The sequence below is a fragment of the Ranitomeya variabilis genome, chromosome 3, assembly GCF_051348905.1.
Source record: "Ranitomeya variabilis isolate aRanVar5 chromosome 3, aRanVar5.hap1, whole genome shotgun sequence".
NCBI classification, from domain to species: domain Eukaryota; kingdom Metazoa; phylum Chordata; class Amphibia; order Anura; family Dendrobatidae; genus Ranitomeya; species Ranitomeya variabilis.
In genome coordinates this window covers 13606869-13628588 of record NC_135234.1, presented here as the reverse complement: position 1 = coordinate 13628588, position 21720 = coordinate 13606869, and the positions used below count along the sequence as shown (strand labels likewise).

Sequence of the window (21720 nt, the reverse complement as noted above, 5' to 3'; positions counted from 1 at the left end):
TGTACAAGAATACTACTATAATACTGCTCCTATGTACAAGAATATAACTACTATAATACTACCCCCATGTAAAAGAATATAACTACTATAATGCTGCTCCTATGTACAAGAATATAACTACTATAATACTGCTCCTATGTACAAGAATATAACTAATATAATACTGCCCCTATGTTCAAGAATATAACTACTATAATACTGCTCCTATGTACAAGAATATAACTACTATAATACTGCTCCTATGTACAAGAATATAACTACTATAATACTACCCCTATGTACAAGAATATAACTACTATAATACTGCCCCCATGTACAAGAATATAACTACTATAATACTGCTCCTATGTACAAGAATATTACTACTATAATACTGCCCCTATGTACAAGAATATAACTACTATAATACTGCTCCTATGTACAAGAATATAACTACTATAATACTGCTCCTATGTACAAGAATATAACTACTATAATACTGCCCCTATGTACAAGAATATAACTACTATAATACTGCTCCTATGTACAAGAATATAACTACTATAATACTGCTCCTATGTACAAGAATATAACTACTATAATACTGCTGCTATGTACAAGAATATAACTACTATAATACTGCCCCTGTGTACAAGAATATAACTACTATAATACTGCTCCTATGTACAAGAATATAACTACTATAATACTGCTCCTATGTACAAGAATATAACTACTATAATACTATCCCCTATGTACAAGAATATAGCTACTATAATACTCCTATGTTCAAGAATATAACTACTATAATACTGCCCCTATGTACAAGATTGTAATTACTATAATACTGCCCCCTATGTACAAGAATATAACTAATATAATACTGCCCCTATGTACAAGAATATAACTACTATAATACTACTCCTATGTACAAGAATATAACTACTATAATACTGCCCCTATGTACAAGAATATAACTACTATAATACTGCTCCTATGTACAAGAATATAACTACTATAATACTGCTCTTATGTACAAGAATATAACTACTATAATACTGCTGCTATGTACAAGAATATAACTACTATAATACTGCCCCTGTGTACAAGAATATAACTACTATAATACTGCTCCTATGTACAAGAATATAACTACTATAATACTGCTCCTATGTACAAGAATATAACTACTATAATACTATCCCCTATGTACAAGAATATAGCTACTATAATACTCCTATGTTCAAGAATATAACTACTATAATACTGCCCCTATGTACAAGAATGTAATTACTATAATACTGCCCCCTATGTGCAAGAATATAACTACTATAATACTGCCCCTATATACAAGAATATAACTACTATAATACTGCTCCTATGTACAAGAATACAACTACTATAATACTGCTCCTTATGTATACGAATATAACTACTATAATACTGTCCCCTATGTACAAGAATATAACTTCTATAATACTGCTCCTATGTACAAGAATATAACTACTATAATACTACCCCCATGTACAAGAATATAACTACTATAATACTGCTCCTATGTACAAGAATATAACTACTATAATACTGCTCTTATGTACAAGAATATAACTAATATAATACTGCCCCTATGTTCAAGAATATAACTACTATAATACTGCTCCTATGTACAAGAATATAACTACTATAATACTGCTCCTATGTACAAGAATATAACTACTATAATACTACCCCTATGTACAAGAATATAACTACTATAATACTGCCCCTATGTACAAGAATATAACTACTATAATACTGCTCCTATGTACAAGTATATAACTACTATAATACTGCCCCTATGTACAAGAATATAACTACTACTATAATACTGCTCCTATGTACAAGAATATAACTACTATAATACTGCTGCTATGTACAAGAATATAACTACTATAATACTGCCCCTGTGTACAAGAATATAACTACTATAATACTGCTCATATGTACAAGAATATAACTACTATAATACTGCTCCTATGTACAAGAATATAACTACTATAATACTGCTCCTTATGTATACGAATATAACTACTATAATACTGTCCCCTATGTACAAGAATATAACTTCTATAATACTGCTCCTATGTACAAGAATATAACTACTATAATACTGCTCCTATGCACAAGAAAATAACTACTATAATACTGCTCCTATGTACACGAATGTAATTACTATAATACTGCCCCCTATGTGCAAGAATATAACTACTATAATACTGTCCCCTATGTACAAGAATATAACTGCTATAATACTGCCCCTATGTACAAGAATATAACTACTATAATACTGCCCCTATGTACAAAAATATAACTACTATAATACTGCTCCTATGTACAAGAATATAACTACTATAATACTGCTCCTTGGTACAAGAATACAACTACTATAATACTACCCCCATGTACAAGAATATAACTACTATAATGCTGCTCCTATGTACAAGAATATAACTACTATAATACTGCCCCTATGTAGAAGAATATAACTACTATAATACTGCTCCTATGTACAAGAATATAACTACTATAATACTGCTCCTATGTACAAGAATATAACTACTATAATACTGCTCCTATGTACAAGAATATAACTACTATAATACTGCCTCTATGTACAAGAATATAACTACTATAATACTGCTCCTATGTACAAGAATATAACTACTATAATACTACCCCTATGTACAAGAATATAACTACTATAATACTGCTCCTATGTACAAGAATATAACTACTATAATACTACCCCTATGTACAAGAATATAACTACTATAATACTGCTCTTTGGTACAAGAATACAACTACTATAATACTACCCCCATGTACAAGAATATAACTACTATAATACTGCTCCTATGTACAAGAATACAACTACTATAATACTACCCCCATGTAAAAGAATATAACTACTATAATGCTGCTCCTATGTACAAGAATATAACTACTATAATACTGCCCCTATGTAGAAGAATATAACTACTATAATACTGCTCCTATGTACAAGAATATAACTACTATAATACTGCTCCTATGTACAAGAATATAACTACTATAATACTGCTCCTATGTACAAGAATATAACTACTATAATACTGCCCCTATGTACAAGAATATAACTACTATAATACTGCCCCCTATGTACAAGAATATAACTACTATAATACTGCCCCTATGTACAAGAATATAACTACTATAATACTGCCCCCTATGTACAAGAATATAACTACTATAATACTGCCCCTATGTACAAGACTATAACTACTATAATACTGCTCCTATGTACAAGAATATAACTACTATAATACTGCCCCTATGTACAAGAATATAACTACTATAATACTGCTCCTATGTACAAGAATATAATATATTACTGCCCCTATGTACAAGAATATAACTACTATAATACTGCTCCTATGTACAAGAATATAACTACTATAATACTACCCCTATGTACAAGAATATAACTACTATAATACTGCCCCTATGTACAAGAATAAAACTACTATAATACTGCCCCTGTGTACAAGAATATTACTACTATAATACTGCTCCTATGTACAAGAATATAACTACTATAATACTGCTCCTATGTACAAGAATATAACTACTATAATACTGCCCCTATGTACAAGAATACAACTACTATAATACTACCCCCATGTAAAAGAATATAACTACTATAATGCTGCTCCTATGTACAAGAATATAACTACTATAATACTGCTCCTATTTACAAGAATACAACTACTATAATACTACCCCCATGTAAAAGAATATAACTACTATAATGCTGCTCCTATGTACAAGAATATAACTACTATAATACTGCTCCTATGTACAAGAATATAACTAATATAATACTGCCCCTATGTTCAAGAATATAACTACTATAATACTGCTCCTATGTACAAGAATATAACTACTATAATACTGCTCCTATGTACAAGAATATAACTACTATAATACTACCCCTATGTACAAGAATATAACTACTATAATACTGCCCCCATGTACAAGAATATAACTACTATAATACTGCTCCTATGTACAAGAATATAACTACTATAATACTGCCCCTATGTACAAGAATATAACTACTATAATACTGCTCCTATGTACAAGAATATAACTACTATAATACTGCTCCTATGTACAAGAATATAACTACTATAATACTGCCCCTATGTACAAGAATATAACTACTATAATACTGCTCCTATGTACAAGAATATAACTACTATAATACTGCTCCTATGTACAAGAATATAACTACTATAATACTGCTGCTATGTACAAGAATATAACTACTATAATACTGCCCCTGTGTACAAGAATATAACTACTATAATACTGCTCCTATGTACAAGAATATAACTACTATAATACTGCTCCTATGTACAAGAATATAACTACTATAATACTATCCCCTATGTACAAGAATATAGCTACTATAATACTCCTATGTTCAAGAATATAACTACTATAATACTGCCCCTATGTACAAGAATGTAATTACTATAATACTGCCCCCTATGTGCAAGAATATAACTACTATGATACTGCCCCTATGTACAAGAATATAACTACTATAATACTGCTCCTATGTACAAGAATGTAATTACTATAATACTGTCCCCTATGTACAAGAATATAACTGCTATAATACTGCCCCTATATACAAGAATATAACTACTATAATACTGCCCCTATGTACAATAATATAACTACTATAATACTGCTCCTATGTACAAGAATACAACTACTATAATACTGCTCCTTATGTATACGAATATAACTACTATAATACTGTCCCCTATGTACAAGAATATAACTTCTATAATACTGCTCCTATGTACAAGAATATAACTACTATAATACTACCCCCATGTACAAGAATATAACTACTATAATACTGCTCCTATGTACAAGAATATAACTACTATAATACTGCTCCTATGTACAAGAATATAACTAATATAATACTGCCCCTATGTTCAAGAATATAACTACTATAATACTGCTCCTATGTACAAGAATATAACTACTATAATACTGCTCCTATGTACAAGAATATAACTACTATAATACTACCCCTATGTACAAGAATATAACTACTATAATACTGCCCCTATGTACAAGAATATAACTACTATAATACTGCTCCTATGTACAAGTATATAACTACTATAAAACTGCCCCTATGTACAAGAATATAACTACTATAATACTGCTCCTATGTACAAGAATATAACTACTATAATACTGCTGCTATGTACAAGAATATAACTACTATAATACTGCCCCTGTGTACAAGAATATAACTACTATAATACTGCTCATATGTACAAGAATATAACTACTATAATACTGCTCCTATGTACAAGAATATAACTACTATAATACTATCCCCTATGTACAAGAATATAGCTACTATAATACTCCTATGTTCAAGAATATAACTACTATAATACTGCCCCTATGTACAAGAATGTAATTACTATAATACTGCCCCTATGTTCAAGAATATAACTACTATAATACTGCTCCTATGTACAAGAATATAACTACTATAATACTGCTCCTATGTATAAGAATATAACTACTATAATACTACCCCTATGTACAAGAATATAACTACTATAATACTGCCCCTATGTACAAGAATATAACTACTATAATACTGCTCCTATGTACAAGTATATAACTACTATAATACTGCCCCTATGTATAAGAATATAACTACTATAATACTGCTCCTATGTACAAGAATATAACTACTATAATACTGCTGCTATGTACAAGAATATAACTACTATAATACTGCCCCTGTGTACAAGAATATAACTACTATAATACTGCTCATATGTACAAGAATATAACTACTATAATACTGCTCCTATGTACAAGAATATAACTACTATAATACTATCCCCTATGTACAAGAATATAGCTACTATAATACTCCTATGTTCAAGAATATAACTACTATAATACTGCCCCTATGTACAAGAATGTAATTACTATAATACTGCCCCCTATGTGCAAGAATATAACTACTATAATACTGCCCCTATGTACAAGAATATAACTACTATGATACTGCCCCTATGTACAAGAATATAACTACTATAATACTGCTCCTATGTACAAGAATATAACTACTATAATACTGCTGCTATGTACAAGAATATAACTACTATAATACTGCCCCTGTGTACAAGAATATAACTACTATAATACTGCTCATATGTACAAGAATATAACTACTATAATACTGCTCCTATGTACAAGAATATAACTACTATAATACTATCCCCTATGTACAAGAATATAGCTACTATAATACTCCTATGTTCAAGAATATAACTACTATAATACTGCCCCTATGTACAAGAATGTAATTACTATAATACTGCCCCTATGTTCAAGAATATAACTACTATAATACTGCTCCTATGTACAAGAATATAACTACTATAATACTGCTCCTATGTATAAGAATATAACTACTATAATACTACCCCTATGTACAAGAATATAACTACTATAATACTGCCCCTATGTACAAGAATATAACTACTATAATACTGCTCCTATGTACAAGTATATAACTACTATAATACTGCCCCTATGTATGAGAATATAACTACTATAATACTGCTCCTATGTACAAGAATATAACTACTATAATACTGCTGCTATGTACAAGAATATAACTACTATAATACTGCCCCTGTGTACAAGAATATAACTACTATAATACTGCTCATATGTACAAGAATATAACTACTATAATACTGCTCCTATGTACAAGAATATAACTACTATAATACTATCCCCTATGTACAAGAATATAGCTACTATAATACTCCTATGTTCAAGAATATAACTACTATAATACTGCCCCTATGTACAAGAATGTAATTACTATAATACTGCCCCCTATATGCAAGAATATAACTACTATAATACTGCCCCTATGTACAAGAATATAACTACTATGATACTGCCCCTATGTACAAGAATATAACTACTATGATACTGCTCCTATGTACAAGAATGTAATTACTATAATACTGTCCCCTATGTACAAGAATATAACTGCTATAATACTGCCCCTATGTACAAGAATATAACTACTATAATACTGCCCCTATGTACAAAAATATAACTACTATAATACTGCTCCTATGTACAAGAATACAACTACTATAATACTACCCCCATGTACAAGAATATAACTACTATAATACTGATCCTTATGTATACGAATATAACTACTATAATACTGTCCCCTATGTACAAGAATATAACTTCTATAATACTGCTCCTATGTACAAGAATATAACTACTATAATACTGCTCCTATGCACAAGAATATAACTACTATAATACTGCTCCTATGTACAAGAATGTAATTACTATAATACTGCCCCCTATGTGCAAGAATATAACTACTATAATACTGTCCCCTATGTACAAGAATATAACTGCTATAATACTGCCCCTATGTACAAGAATATAACTTCTATAATACTGCCCCTATGTACAAAAATATAACTACTATAATACTGCTCCTATGTACAAGAATACAACTACTATAATACTACCCCCATGTAAAAGAATATAACTACTATAATGCTGCTCCTATGTACAAGAATATAACTACTATAATACTGCCCCTATGTACAAGAATATAACTACTATAATACTGCTCCTATGTACAAGAATATAACTACTATAATACTGCTCCTATGTACAAGAATATAACTAATATAATACTGCCCCTATGTTCAAGAATATAACTACTATAATACTGCTCCTATGTACAAGAATATAACTACTATAATACTACCCCTATGTACAAGAATATAACTACTATAATACTGCCCCTATGTACAAGAATATAACTACTATAATACTGCTCCTATGTACAAGAATATAACTACTATAATACTGCCCCTATGTACAAGAATATAACTACTATAATACTGCTCCTATGTACAAGAATATAACTACTATAATACTGCTCCTATGTACAAGAATATAACTACTATAATACTGCTGCTATGTACAAGAATGTAATTACTATAATACTGCCCCCTATGTGCAAGAATATAACTACTATAATACTGTCCCCTATGTACAAGAATATAACTGCTATAATACTGCCCCTATGTACAAGAATATAACTACTATAATACTGCCCCTATGTACAAAAATATAACTACTATAATACTGCTCCTATGTACAAGAATATAACTACTATAATACTGCTCCTATGTACAAGAATACAACTACTATAATACTACCCCCATGTACAAGAGTATAACTACTATAATACTGCTCCTATGTACAAGAATATAACTAATATAATACTGCCCCTATGTTCAAGAATATAACTACTATAATACTGCTCCTATGTTCAAGAATATAACTACTATAATACTGCTCCTATGTACAAGAATACAACTACTATAATACTACCCCCATGTACAAGAATATAACTACTATAATACTGCTCCTTATGTATACGAATATAACTACTATAATACTGTCCCCTATGTACAAGAATATAACTTCTATAATACTGCTCCTATGTACAAGAATATAACTACTATAATACTGCTCCTATGCACAAGAATATAACTACTATAATACTGCTCCTATGTACAAGAATGTAATTACTATAATACTGCCCCCTATGTGCAAGAATATAACTACTATAATACTGTCCCCTATGTACAAGAATATAACTGCTATAATACTGCCCCTATGTACAAGAATATAACTTCTATAATACTGCCCCTATGTACAAAAATATAACTACTATAATACTGCTCCTATGTACAAGAATACAACTACTATAATACTACCCCCATGTAAAAGAATATAACTACTATAATGCTGCTCCTATGTACAAGAATATAACTACTATAATACTGCCCCTATGTACAAGAATATAACTACTATAATACTGCTCCTATGTACAAGAATATAACTACTATAATACTGCTCCTATGTACAAGAATATAACTAATATAATACTGCCCCTATGTTCAAGAATATAACTACTATAATACTGCTCCTATGTACAAGAATATAACTACTATAATACTACCCCTATGTACAAGAATATAACTACTATAATACTGCCCCTATGTACAAGAATATAACTACTATAATACTGCTCCTATGTACAAGAATATAACTACTATAATACTGCCCCTATGTACAAGAATATAACTACTATAATACTGCTCCTATGTACAAGAATATAACTACTATAATACTGCTCCTATGTACAAGAATATAACTACTATAATACTGCTGCTATGTACAAGAATGTAATTACTATAATACTGCCCCCTATGTGCAAGAATATAACTACTATAATACTGCTCCTATGTACAAGAATATAACTACTATAATACTGCCCCTATGTACAAGAATATAACTACTATAATACTGCTCCTATGTACAAGAATATAACTACTATAATACTGCTCTTATGTACAAGAATATAACTACTATAATACTGCTGCTATGTACAAGAATATAACTACTATAATACTGCCCCTGTGTACAAGAATATAACTACTATAATACTGCTCCTATGTACAAGAATATAACTACTATAATACTGCTCCTATGTACAAGAATATAACTACTATAATACTATCCCCTATGTACAAGAATATAGCTACTATAATACTCCTATGTTCAAGAATATAACTACTATAATACTGCCCCCATGTACAAGATTGTAATTACTATAATACTGCCCCCTATGTACAAGAATATAACTAATATAATACTGCCCCTATGTACAAGAATATAACTACTATAATACTGCTCCTATGTACAAGAATATAACTACTATAATACTGCCCCTATGTACAAGAATATAACTACTATAATACTGCTCCTATGTACAAGAATATAACTACTATAATACTGCTCTTATGTACAAGAATATAACTACTATAATACTGCTGCTATGTACAAGAATATAACTACTATAATACTGCCCCTGTGTACAAGAATATAACTACTATAATACTGCTCCTATGTACAAGAATATAACTACTATAATACTGCTCCTATGTACAAGAATATAACTACTATAATACTATCCCCTATGTACAAGAATATAGCTACTATAATACTCCTATGTTCAAGAATATAACTACTATAATACTGCCCCTATGTACAAGATTGTAATTACTATAATACTGCCCCCTATGTGCAAGAATATAACTACTATAATACTGTCCCCTAAGTACAAGAATATAACTGCTATAATACTGCCCCTATGTACAAGAATATAACTGCTATAATACTGCCCCTATGTACAAGAATATAACTACTATAATACTGTCCCTATGTACAAAAATATAACTACTATAATACTGCTCCTATGTACAAGAATACAACTACTATAATACTACCCCCATGTAAAAGAATATAACTACTATAATGCTGCTCCTATGTACAAGAATATAACTACTATAATACTGCCCCTATGTACAAGAATATAACTACTATAATACTGCTCCTATGTACAAGAATATAACTACTATAATACTGCTCCTATGTACAAGAATATAACTAATATAATACTGCCCCTATGTTCAAGAATATAACTACTATAATACTGCTCCTATGTACAAGAATATAACTACTATAATACTGCTCCTATGTACAAGAATATAACTACTATAATACTGCTTCTATGTACAAGAATATAACTACTATAATACTACCCCTATGTACAAGAATATAACTACTATAATACTGTCCCTATGTACAAGAATATAACTACTATAATACTGCCCCTATGTACAAGAATATAACTACTATAATACTGCTCCTATGTACAAGAATATAACTACTATAATACTGCCCCTATGTACAAGAATATAACTACTATAATACTTCTCCTATGTGCAAGAATATAACTACTATAATGCTGCCCCTATGTACAAGAATATAACTACTATAATACTCCCCTATGTACAAGAATATAACTACTATAATACTGCTCCTATGTACAAGAATATAACTACTATAGTCCTGCTCCTATGTACAGGAATATAACTACTATAATACTGCTCCTATGTACAAGAATATAACTACTATAATACTGCCCCTGTGTACAAGAATATAACTACTATAATACTGCCCCTATGTACAAGAATATAACTACTATAATACTGCTCCTATGTACAAGAATATATCTACTATAATACTGCCCCTTTGTTCAAGAATATAACTATAATAATAATAATTTGTATTTATATAGCGCCAACATATTCCGCAGCGCTTTACAACTTATAGAGGGGACTTGTACAGACAATAGACATTACAGCATAACAGAAATCACAGTTCAAAACAGATACCAGGAGGAATGAGGGCCCTGCTGCTCGCAAGCTACAAACTATGAGGAAAAGCGGAGACACGAGAGGTGGATGGTAACAATTGCTTTAGTTATTTGGACCAGCCATAGTGTAAGGCTCGGGTGTTCATGTAAAGCTGCATGAACCAGTTATCAGCCTAAGTATGTAGCAGTACAGACATAGAGGCTATTAACTGCATAAAGTGTATGAGAACATGATGAGAGGAACCTGATTATGGTTTAAGTTTTTGAATGGGCCACACAGGGACAGTTGGGTTAATGCGTTGAGGCGGTAGGCCAGTCTGAACAAATGATTTTTTAGGGCACGCTTAAAAGTGTGGGGATTGGGGATTAATTGTATTAACCTGGGTAGTGCATTCCAAAGAATCGGCGCAGCACGTGTAAAGTCTTGGAGACGGGAGTGGGAGGTTCTGATTATTGAGGATGCTAACCTGAGGTCATTAGCGGAGCGGAGGGCACGGGTAGGGTGGTAGATTGAGACCAGAGTGGAGATGTAGGGTGGTGCTGAGCCATGGAGTGCTTTGTGGATGAGGGTAGTAGTTTTGTACTGGATTCTGGAGTGGATGGGTAACCAGTGTAATGACTGGCACAAGGTAGAGGCATCGGTGTAACGGTTGGTGAGGAATATGATCCTGGCTGCAGCATTCAGGACAGATTGGAGCGGGGAGAGTTTGGTAAGAGGGAGGCCGATTAGTAGAGAGTTACAATAGTCCAGACGAGAATGAATAAGTGAGACAGTAAGAGTTTTTGCAGAGTCGAAAGTAAGAAAAGGGCGAATTCTAGAAATGTTTTTGAGATGCAGATAAGAAGAGTGAGCCAGTGATCGGATGTGGGGGATGAATGAAAGCTCGGAATCAAGGATGACCCCAAGGCAGCGGGCATGTTGCTTTGGAGTAATGGTGGAACCGCACACGGAGATGGCAATGTCAGGCAAACGTAGGTTAGTAGAGGGAGAGAACACGAGGAGTTCAGTTTTTGACAGGTTCAGTTTCAGATAGAGGGAAGACATGATGTTAGAGACAGCGGTAAGACAATCACTGGTGTTTTCTAAAAAGGTCGGCGTGAAAGCAGGAGAAGACGTGTATAATTGGGTGTCATCAGCATAGAGATGGTACTGGAAACCAAATATACTGATTGTTTGTCCAATAGGGGCGGTATACAAAGAGAATAGGAGGGGGTCTAGGACTGATCCTTGAGGAACCCCAACAGTAAGGGGAAGGTGAGAGGAGGAGGAACCAGCAAAACATACAGTGAAGGATCGGTCAGAGAGATAGGAGGAGAACCAGGAGAGAACGGTGTCCTTGAGGCCGATGGAGCGGAGCATAGTGAGGAGGAGCTGATGATCCACAGTGTCGAATGCTGCGGAGAGATCCAAGAGAATTAGCATGGAGTAGTGACCATTAGATTTAGCTGTTAGTAGGTCATTAGAGACTTTAGTGAGGGCAGTTTCAGTAGAGTGTAAAGAGCGGAAGACAGATTGAAGAGGGTCGAGAAGAGAGTTATCTGAGAGATAGCGGGTAAGACGGGAGTGGACCAGGCGTTCCAGGAGTTTAGAGATGAAGGGAAGATTAGAGGCAGGTCTATAATTAGCGGCACAGTTTTGGTCGAGGGATGGTTTTTTAAGTAATGGATGTATGATGGCATGCTTAAATGAGGAGGGAAAAATACCGGAAGTGAGAGAAAGGTTGAATATTTTTGTTAGGTGAGAGGTGACAGCCGGGGAAAGGGACTGGAGGAGATGTGATGGAATGGGGTCACTGGTGCAAGTGGTCGGGCGAGAAGATGCAAGGAGCCTGCTTACTTCTTCTTCTGTAACTGGTTCAAAGTCAGAGTGAGGCTGGTTTCACACTTGCGTTTTGATCTGCAGCGTTTTAGCGCTAAAAAACGCATGCGTTTTTTTTCTATACTTCACATTAAAAAACGCATGCGTTTTTTAGCATGCGTTTTGACGCGTTTTCGGCAATGCATGCGTTTTTTTACGCATGCGTTTAGTTGCAGAAATGCAACCTGTAGTAATTTCTAGCGGCGTTTTTTTGCCGCAAAAAACGCATGCGTTTTTTCGCGGCAAAATTTTTTATTGCTGTCTATGTAAACGCATGCGTTTTTAAGCACATGCGTTTGCATGCGTTAAAAACACATGCGTTTTTATAGAAAAACACAAGAAAACACAAGAAAAAACAAGAAAACCCTAACCCTAACCCTAAACACAAGAAAAAACAAGAAAACCCTAACCCTAACCCTAGGGTTACTAGGGATCCTAACCCTACCCTAAGGTTAGGATCCCTAGGGATCCTAACCCTAGGGATCCTAACCCTTAGGGTTAGGGTTAGGATCCCTAGGGTTAGGGTTAGGGTTAGGATCCCTAGGGTTAGGGTTAAGGTTAGGATCCCTAGGGTTAGGGTTAGGATCCCTAGGGTTAGGGTTAGGATCCCTAGGGTTACTAGGGATCCTAACCCTAACTCTAGCTATTTCTGTTTATAGTGGGTTTTCTAGTTGATTTTGATGATTGGCAGCTGTCACACACTTCTCAGCATGCGTTTAAAAAACGCAAACGCAGGAAAAAACGCATGTAAACGCGGCAAAACGCCGCGTTTTTTTCTGCATGCAAAAACGCATGCGTCTAAAAAACGTGGCGTTTTGCCGCATTTACATGCGTTTTTTCACCACATGCGTTTTTTTTAAAAACGCTGCAGATCAAAACGCAAGTGTGAAACCAGCCTGAACTGGATGCAGTGGGGAAGGGAGGACAGTGCATGGTATGAAGAGATTGGGAGATGATTTAATGTCGAATGTGGTCAATTTTTTCTTTGAAGTAATTGGCCAGATCGTCAGCGCGGAGATCTGTGGTTGGGGCCTGCTCTCTTGGGTTGAGTAGGGACTGGAAAGTGTCGAAGAGATGTTTAGGGTTATTGGACAGCGAGGTGATGAGGGTGTTGAAATAGGTTTGTTTGGAGAGGTGATGGGCAGAGTTGTATGTTTTTAGCATGAACTTATAATGGATGAAATCTTTGGGTAGATTAGATTTTCTCCACAGACGTTCGGCGCACCTGGAGCACCGCTGCAGGAAACATGTTTGCAGCGTGTGCCACGGTTGTCGCCATCTGTGCCGAGTTGTTCTATGTATAGGAGGTGCAGCTTCATCCAGGGCACTTTGCAGGGTTTCATTGTAATGCTTCAGAGCAGAATCAGGACATGAGATGGAGGAGATAGGGGCCAATGAGGACTGCAAGTTCTTCATAAGTTTCTGGGTGTTAATGGCCTTTAAGTTTCTATAAGTGTGGAAAGTGGGGGTGAACTGAGCGGGATGGCAGTTCTTGATAGAGAATGAAAGAAGGTTGTGGTCGGAGAGCGGGAGAGGTGAGCTTGTGAAATCATCCACTGAGCAGAGCCGGGAGAAGACCAAGTCAAGGGAGTTTCCATCTTCATGCGTTGGAGAGTTAGTATGCTGCGAGAGGCCGAAAGAGGAGGTTAGAGATAAAAGGTGAGAAACAGATGGGGAGAGGGGAGAAGCAATGGGGATGTTGAAATCACCCATGATAAGGGTGGGGGTGTCACAGGAGAGTAAGTGTGGAAGCCAGGTGGCAAAATGATCCAGGAACTGATGAGAGGGGCCGGGAGGACGATACACCACCGCCACTCGCATGGAGAAGGGGACGTAGAGTCTGACAGCATGGACCTCAAAGGAAGGGAATACAAGTGAGGGTACTTGGGGGATAACTTGGAAGGTACATTTGGGTGAAAGGAGCAGACCAACGCCTCCACCTGCTCTGTTGTCTGATCTTGGGGTATGAGAAAAGTGTAGTCCACCATATGAAAGAGCAGCAGCAGCGGTTGTGTCTGACTGCTGGATTCAGGTTTCAGTAAGAGCCAGGAGATTAAGAGAATTAGAAAGGAAGAAGTCATGAATGAAGGAGAGTTTAATTACACACAGAGCGAGAATTCCAAAGGGCACAATTGAAAGAGACAGAAGGCATGCATGGAATATTAATAAGGTTAGAGGGGTTTCTGGGTGTAGCAGTTGGGAGGTTGGACTGGCTATAACATGGGGGGCCGGGGTTTGGAGAGATGTCTCCAGAGACTAGGAGAAGGAGGATAGAAAGAGTGAGCAGATGGTTAAGTGATTTGTGAGAGCGTCTCTTGTGTTGGATGGTGGGACTGAATGGATTTGCGCTGTTAAGCAATGTGAACAGAGCATGAGTGCTATACATAGGAGAGGAGAGGACAGAGGGGCCGATATGGATGGAGTGTAGAGAGTTAATGCAAGGGTGGTGAATGTGAGTGAATGCGGCAGCCAGGATATAGATTATACAAATACATATGGTGAGTATTTGTTCTTTTTCAAGTGAATAGGGAATAGATTTAGTTTTTCTTACCTGTCTAACTGCCATGTTATAACTGCCATGTTATAACTGCCGAATACTTTGAAAAAAGTACTTTGAATAATAGTGCACGAATGCATCCCCAAGCTATGTCTACATTTATAGAAGGCTAGCTCTTAGATCTCACTTTTTTTGGGGGGGGGGATGTTTCTCCCCCTCTCGTTACCAATCAATCTAACTCAGTTGAGACAGCAGGACACAATAAATGTAGTGATCAGATAAACAAATGTCCAGGTCTACATGGATCATAAACCCCTTTGAGCCAGTTATGTGATCTCTCTGCATAAGGACAAGCAGAAGTGAGTTAAATATCTATAAACACAAACAAATGCATAATAACATGACTAACATATATAGATATATGCAGGATTCAATGCCGAAGATAGAATGACTCAGATACCATACAAGCTGCTTGCTGTCAGGGAATGGAGCAATAGACATGTAGGATATTTCAGTTCAGAGAATGAATGATATGTTTACCTGTATGAAGAGAAAAGAGATGCTTGTTATATTCTGCCATGTTATAACTGCCGAATACTTAGAAAAAAAGTACTTTGAATAAAAGTACATGAATAATACATGAGAATACCAAGAGTGTGCAAAGCAGTCATCAAAGCAAAAGGTGGCTACTTTGAAGAACCTAGAATATAAGACATAATTTCAGTTGTTTCACACTTTTCTGTTAAGTATATAATTCCACATGTGTTAATTCATAGTTTTGATGCCTTCAGTGTGAATGTACAATTCTCATAGTCATGAAAATATAGAAAAATCTTTAAATGGGAAGGTGTGTGCAAACTTTTGGTCTGTACTGTAGTTGCAAAATGAATAAAATAAACATATTTGTGATCGCTGCGTCACTCCGTCCGCTCTGTTTAAGTAAAGCACAATTAACCCATGTGTGCCATATAGAAAAAACTAAAGACCAGTAGTGACATTTTCGGCAGATGCGTCTCTCTCAAAAATTTTAACGAGAAGTAGTCAAAATGTTGTATATATCCCAAAATGATAAGAATAAAATCGCTGCCTCGCCATTTCTTCCTAATTGGGTTTTTTTCTCGTTTTTCGGTACATTATACGGGAGGATAAAAGATGTAATTGAAAACTACAAAAATAAAAAAGTTGTAGCTCTTAGGAGAAGGGAAGGAAAACTCAAAAATGAAAAGTCGCTCGGTCCTTAAAAGGTTAAAGGGAAACATTCACATTTCTAAGATTTTAGAATTTTCCAAAATATAATGTAACAAAGCTTTTCTTGGCTGTGAGAATTAGTGCGTCCTTTTAAGGTTGTCATGCGCAGTACCTCATCTCACCACTATTTTGGAGGCACTTTTTTCCCATAGACACCAATGTAATAGCGCCACCACATTTGCTACAATATAGAAGTGTAGCAATCCCAAATTGAAATTTTGCTTTTTTTTATCTGTTGCCACGTGGAGCTTATATTTTTTGTGTAGTCAGTGCTGTACAGTTTAGCATTCTCCATTTCCCCCATATCGAGAGCCTGTAAAACAAAGGGAAGCATATATTAGTGGGCACGGCGGGCGGCAGCTTGCAGGGCATCCACCTCCCCGCGAATCTATAGAGGACAATGTTCTGTACTAAGGAAATTAATTATTTTTTTTCTGAAAGGTCAGTGGAGATTGTCAGCTCCTGCGAGTGTAAAGGGACTGATCAGCTGTGCGGTCTCATTGATTGAAGGAGAATGAAAGCGCCAGGCTGTCAAGAGTCGACTCCTCAAGGAGAGTGGCCTGCAGAAAGGCCTCTGTGCCCTCTGGGAGTTGTTGTCCATCCCATGGTGCAGATTTACGGCCGGTCTCATCTGTTGCCATCTCGCTTTACATACATATAGATTAGGTGCTTGTAATCGGATGATGAGAGTCACGGCACACGGACTGAATTTTCAAGGTCTTTCTGGAAAAATAAGGCTCAAAAATTATCACTTAGCGCTGTATGGCTCCTTCTCAATGCTTAATCCAAAAATCCATATTAAAGGGATTTATTTCAATATCCTACGGACGGTAAGCCTTATTCCTCATCATTAAGACATAATCTAAGGGCTCGTACGCACATTTCCAGGCTGGATTCTCTTCCTTATCTTTTGCATTGGGCGGACCTGTGGTTTTAGGGGGACATTTTTGTAGGGAACGCTCAAAAACAAAAAAAAAAATAATAAAACCACCCAGTACTGAACAGTATATAAGGAAGGATTAGGAAATGCAGATTGTTATTATAGGAATATTACCGGGCGAGTGAATGCTGTTTGTGCTCTATATGGCGGTATTACATGGGCTAAAATTACGAAAAAATACAAAGTATGGAAGGAGGGTTCTGTTACTTGTAGCTTATTGCCCAATTTTCTTGGGAAAGGTTTTCCTTCCCTCCACTGAACTTAATTCCTTTTTTTCTCTTTGCAAATGTAGAATTGGATTCCAGCAAATAAAAAGAAGAAGAAAAGACACCTTTTCCTTCTTTTTTTTTCAATATAGACCTTATTATAAGCTGTAGATAAAGAGTAGAGTTTGTGCTGGCAGAAATGCAAAGCAAGAAGCTGCAGCTGCATCCCCCTCCTCTCCCCTCCTGCTGAGGACTCTGCCACCAGTTCATGTCCCAGTCGTGCAGAATTTGGGATAATTGTCTTCCTATGATATCTCCTTCAGTCTGCCGGATTCAGTTGGGCTGCGATCTCTGCTGACAGTACGCGGGTGCCGTATATATAATGCAGAGGAAATAAAAGCAGGAACAATATCGTACGAGAAGATATCCTATAATTACCTATACATCTCCCGGCTCTCACCGCGAGCAGACCGCACCGCTCCTGTCTCATGTCAATTAGCTAATTAACAGCATTGTGTGTCACTCTTCCACCCCGTCGACGAATAATTGCACACCTTATCATAAGCCTAATTATTAGAACAATGGGCAGCGCTTTTTATAGTAGGATCCCGGATCGGCGGAGGCTCAGCGTCAGGATTTTCGGGGTGTAAAATTCAGCCTGGGTGAGACCTTTGTCTGCTCCCGGTGCACAATAGATAATTCTCCGTCTAATGGCAGAAGAAGCCGAGGTTATCTGTAACATATTCTAAAAATTCCTTTTCCCAAACATCCAGTCCGTTCCCCTCAAAGGGTCCTTTGTCTCTTCACAGGAAGAAACGCAGGACAGCTGAAAACCAGAAGGCGTCTGTGGAGAATGAGATTACTCAGCCGAGGGAAGGCAGCGCCAAGCCGGGCCAGCCCTGCCAGAACTTTGTAGCTGTTCTGTTGCGGTGCCCAGCCATATCCACTCAACACATACAGACATCAAGCAACCAATCAGCACGTGTGCACACACAAACAGAGTCGTCTGATTGTGAGTACCTACAGCGCGCGGCGGCAGCCGGCCAAGGCCCCTTATATAATGAGCCATCGTCTTGTCTTCTCGCTGGGTCATTCCAGGCAATGGAGTGTGCCAACAGTCATATAGCGCCCATCTATGCGCCCCCATGAGTCTCCACAATGGTCGAGGTCGGCACAAGCGTGCCACTTCCCAGGCAGTTGTCAGCCGAGCCCCCAATAAACCCAAGGAGAGTGTCGATTTTATTATATGTTTCATCCCCACCATCGATGGTGGCTTCCACCACTCTATAAATGTCACGAAGATTGTGCCAATTTGTAGGGAAAGATTCTCTCCCACTTTCAGTTCATGATGGTTTACAGAAAAGTTGGAAGGCAACCAATAAGGGCGACATTACAGGGATCGGCAAATGTGGCATGTAGAAGTCTAGGATAACGGGTGGAGAGGTAGGAGACCACAATTGTCTCTGCTCCCACTGAGATTTCTCTGAAGACTCTACGTAGTCTTACTTTTTTGTAATTTCTTTGCCATTTTGGAAATAAAGAAGATTAAGAACTTTTAAGGATTGGGGATGAAGAAACTGGCTTTCTTTTAGGAGATCAGCTGAGTATGGATTCTTGGCAATGCTCTATGGTTAAATAACATGCATATTAGCTCCTTCTCTGTCTGGTGTGGACCTATATGTAGAAGATCACCTGCATCCTCATGGCAGTATCAAATGCCAACATATACATAATGTCCAGCCTCCTCTTCCTGGCTGATTTCAACCTTAGGATGGATGTCCACCATTGTGTCTAGCCTCATCTCCATGTTCATTACTGGTGTCAAGTGTGGACTTAAAATAAGAAGACGGGAAGCTCATCCTCAAGACTGGAGTATAATCGAGAACAGACAATAGTCCTGTCCCATCTTTTACTACCAGCCTCAAGACCGGTATCTATCATCACCCTGATGACTGGTGGCCTTGTATCTCCAGCTTTACCCTCACAGCAGGCATCCATCGTCATCTTCATGTTGGTTTTCTATCCTCACCATCACGGCTGGCATCCATTGTCATCCTCATGTTGGTTTTCACCATCACGGCTGGCATCCATTGTCATCCTCATGTTGGTTTTTCCTCCTCACCATTACAGTTGGCATCCATTGTCATCATTATGTTGGTTTTTTATCCTCATCATCACGGCTGGTATCCATCATCATCCTCATGTTGGTTTTCTATCCTCACCATTACAGTTGGCATCAAGTGTTTCCCTCTTGTTTGTTTTCCCTCCTCACCCTTACGACTGGCATCCATTGTTGCCCTCTGGTTGGTTTTCCCTCCTCACCCTTACGGCTGGCATCCATTGTTGCCCTCTGGTTGGTTTTCCCTCCTCACCCTTACGGCTGGCACCCATTGTTGCCCTCTGGTTGGTTTTCTCTCCTCACCCTTACGGCTGGCATCTATTGTTGCCCTCTGGTTGGTTTTCCCTCCTCACCCTTACGGCTGGCATCCATTGTTGCCCTCTGGTTGGTTTTCAGTCCTCACCCTTACGGCTGGCATCCATTGTTGCCCTCTGGTTGGTTTTCCCTCCTCACCCTTACGGCTGACATCCATTGTTGCCCTCTGGTTGGTTTTCCCTCCTCACCCTTACGGCTGGCATCCATTGTTGCCCTCTGGTTGGTTTTCAGTCCTCACCCTTACGGCTGGCATCCATTGTTGCCCTCTGGTTGGTTTTCCCTCCTCACCCTTACGGCTGACATCCATTGTTGCCCTCTGGTTGGTTTTCCCTCCTCACCCTTACGGCTGACATCCATTGTTGCCCTCTGGTTGGTTTTCCCTCCTCACCCTTACGGCTGACATCCATTGTTGCCCTCTGGTTGGTTTTCCCTCCTCACCCTTACGGCTGACATCCAGTGTTGCCCTCTGGTTGGTTTTCCCTCCTCACCCCTACGGTTGGCATCCAGTATTGCCCTCTGGTTGGTTTTCCCTCCTCACCCTTACGACTGGCATCCATTGTTGCCCTCTGGTTGGTTTTCCCTCCTCATCCTTACGGCTGGCATCTATTGTTGCCCTCTGGTTGGTTTTCTCTCCTCACCCTTACGGCTGGCATCCATTGTTGCCCTCTGGTTGGTTTTCCCTCCTCACCCTTACGGCTGGCATCCATTGTTGCCCTCTGGTTGGTTTTCCCTGCTCACCCTTATGGCTGGCACCCATTGTTGCCCTCTAGTTGGTTTTCCCTCTGCACCCTTACGGCTGGCATCCATTGTTGCCCTCTGGTTGGTTTTCCCTGCTCACCCTTATGGCTGGCACCCATTGTTGCCCTCTGGTTGGTTTTCCCTCTGCACCCTTACGGCTGGCATCCATTGTTGCCCTCTGGTTGGTTTTCCCTGCTCACCCTTATGGCTGGCATCCATTGTTGCCCTCTAGTTGGTTTTCCCTCTGCACCCTTACGGCTGGCACCCATTGTTGCCCTCTGGTTGGTTTTCCCTGCTCACCCTTATGGCTGGCACCCATTGTTGCCCTCTGGTTGGTTTTCCCTCTGCACCCTTACGGCTGGCACCCATTGTTGCCCTGTGGTTGGTTTTCCCTCTGC

The 21720-nt window shown here is 37.4% G+C and overlaps 1 protein-coding gene across 9 annotated transcripts in view; it reads left to right on the top strand.

The window, feature by feature from the left end:
• The window catches only part of ZBTB20 (zinc finger and BTB domain containing 20), a 941497-nt gene that overhangs the window by 888781 nt on the left and 30996 nt on the right, over window positions 1-21720 (top strand). For 5 of the 9 annotated variants that reach the window (XM_077293703.1, XM_077293704.1, XM_077293707.1 and 2 more), the window contains one exon: window positions 18960-19162. The exons of the other annotated variants lie outside the window; for them this stretch is intronic. The gene's annotated coding sequence lies outside the window, so the exon portion shown is untranslated. The remainder of the gene's footprint in view (window positions 1-18959; window positions 19163-21720) is intronic. 9 annotated transcript variants of the gene reach the window in all.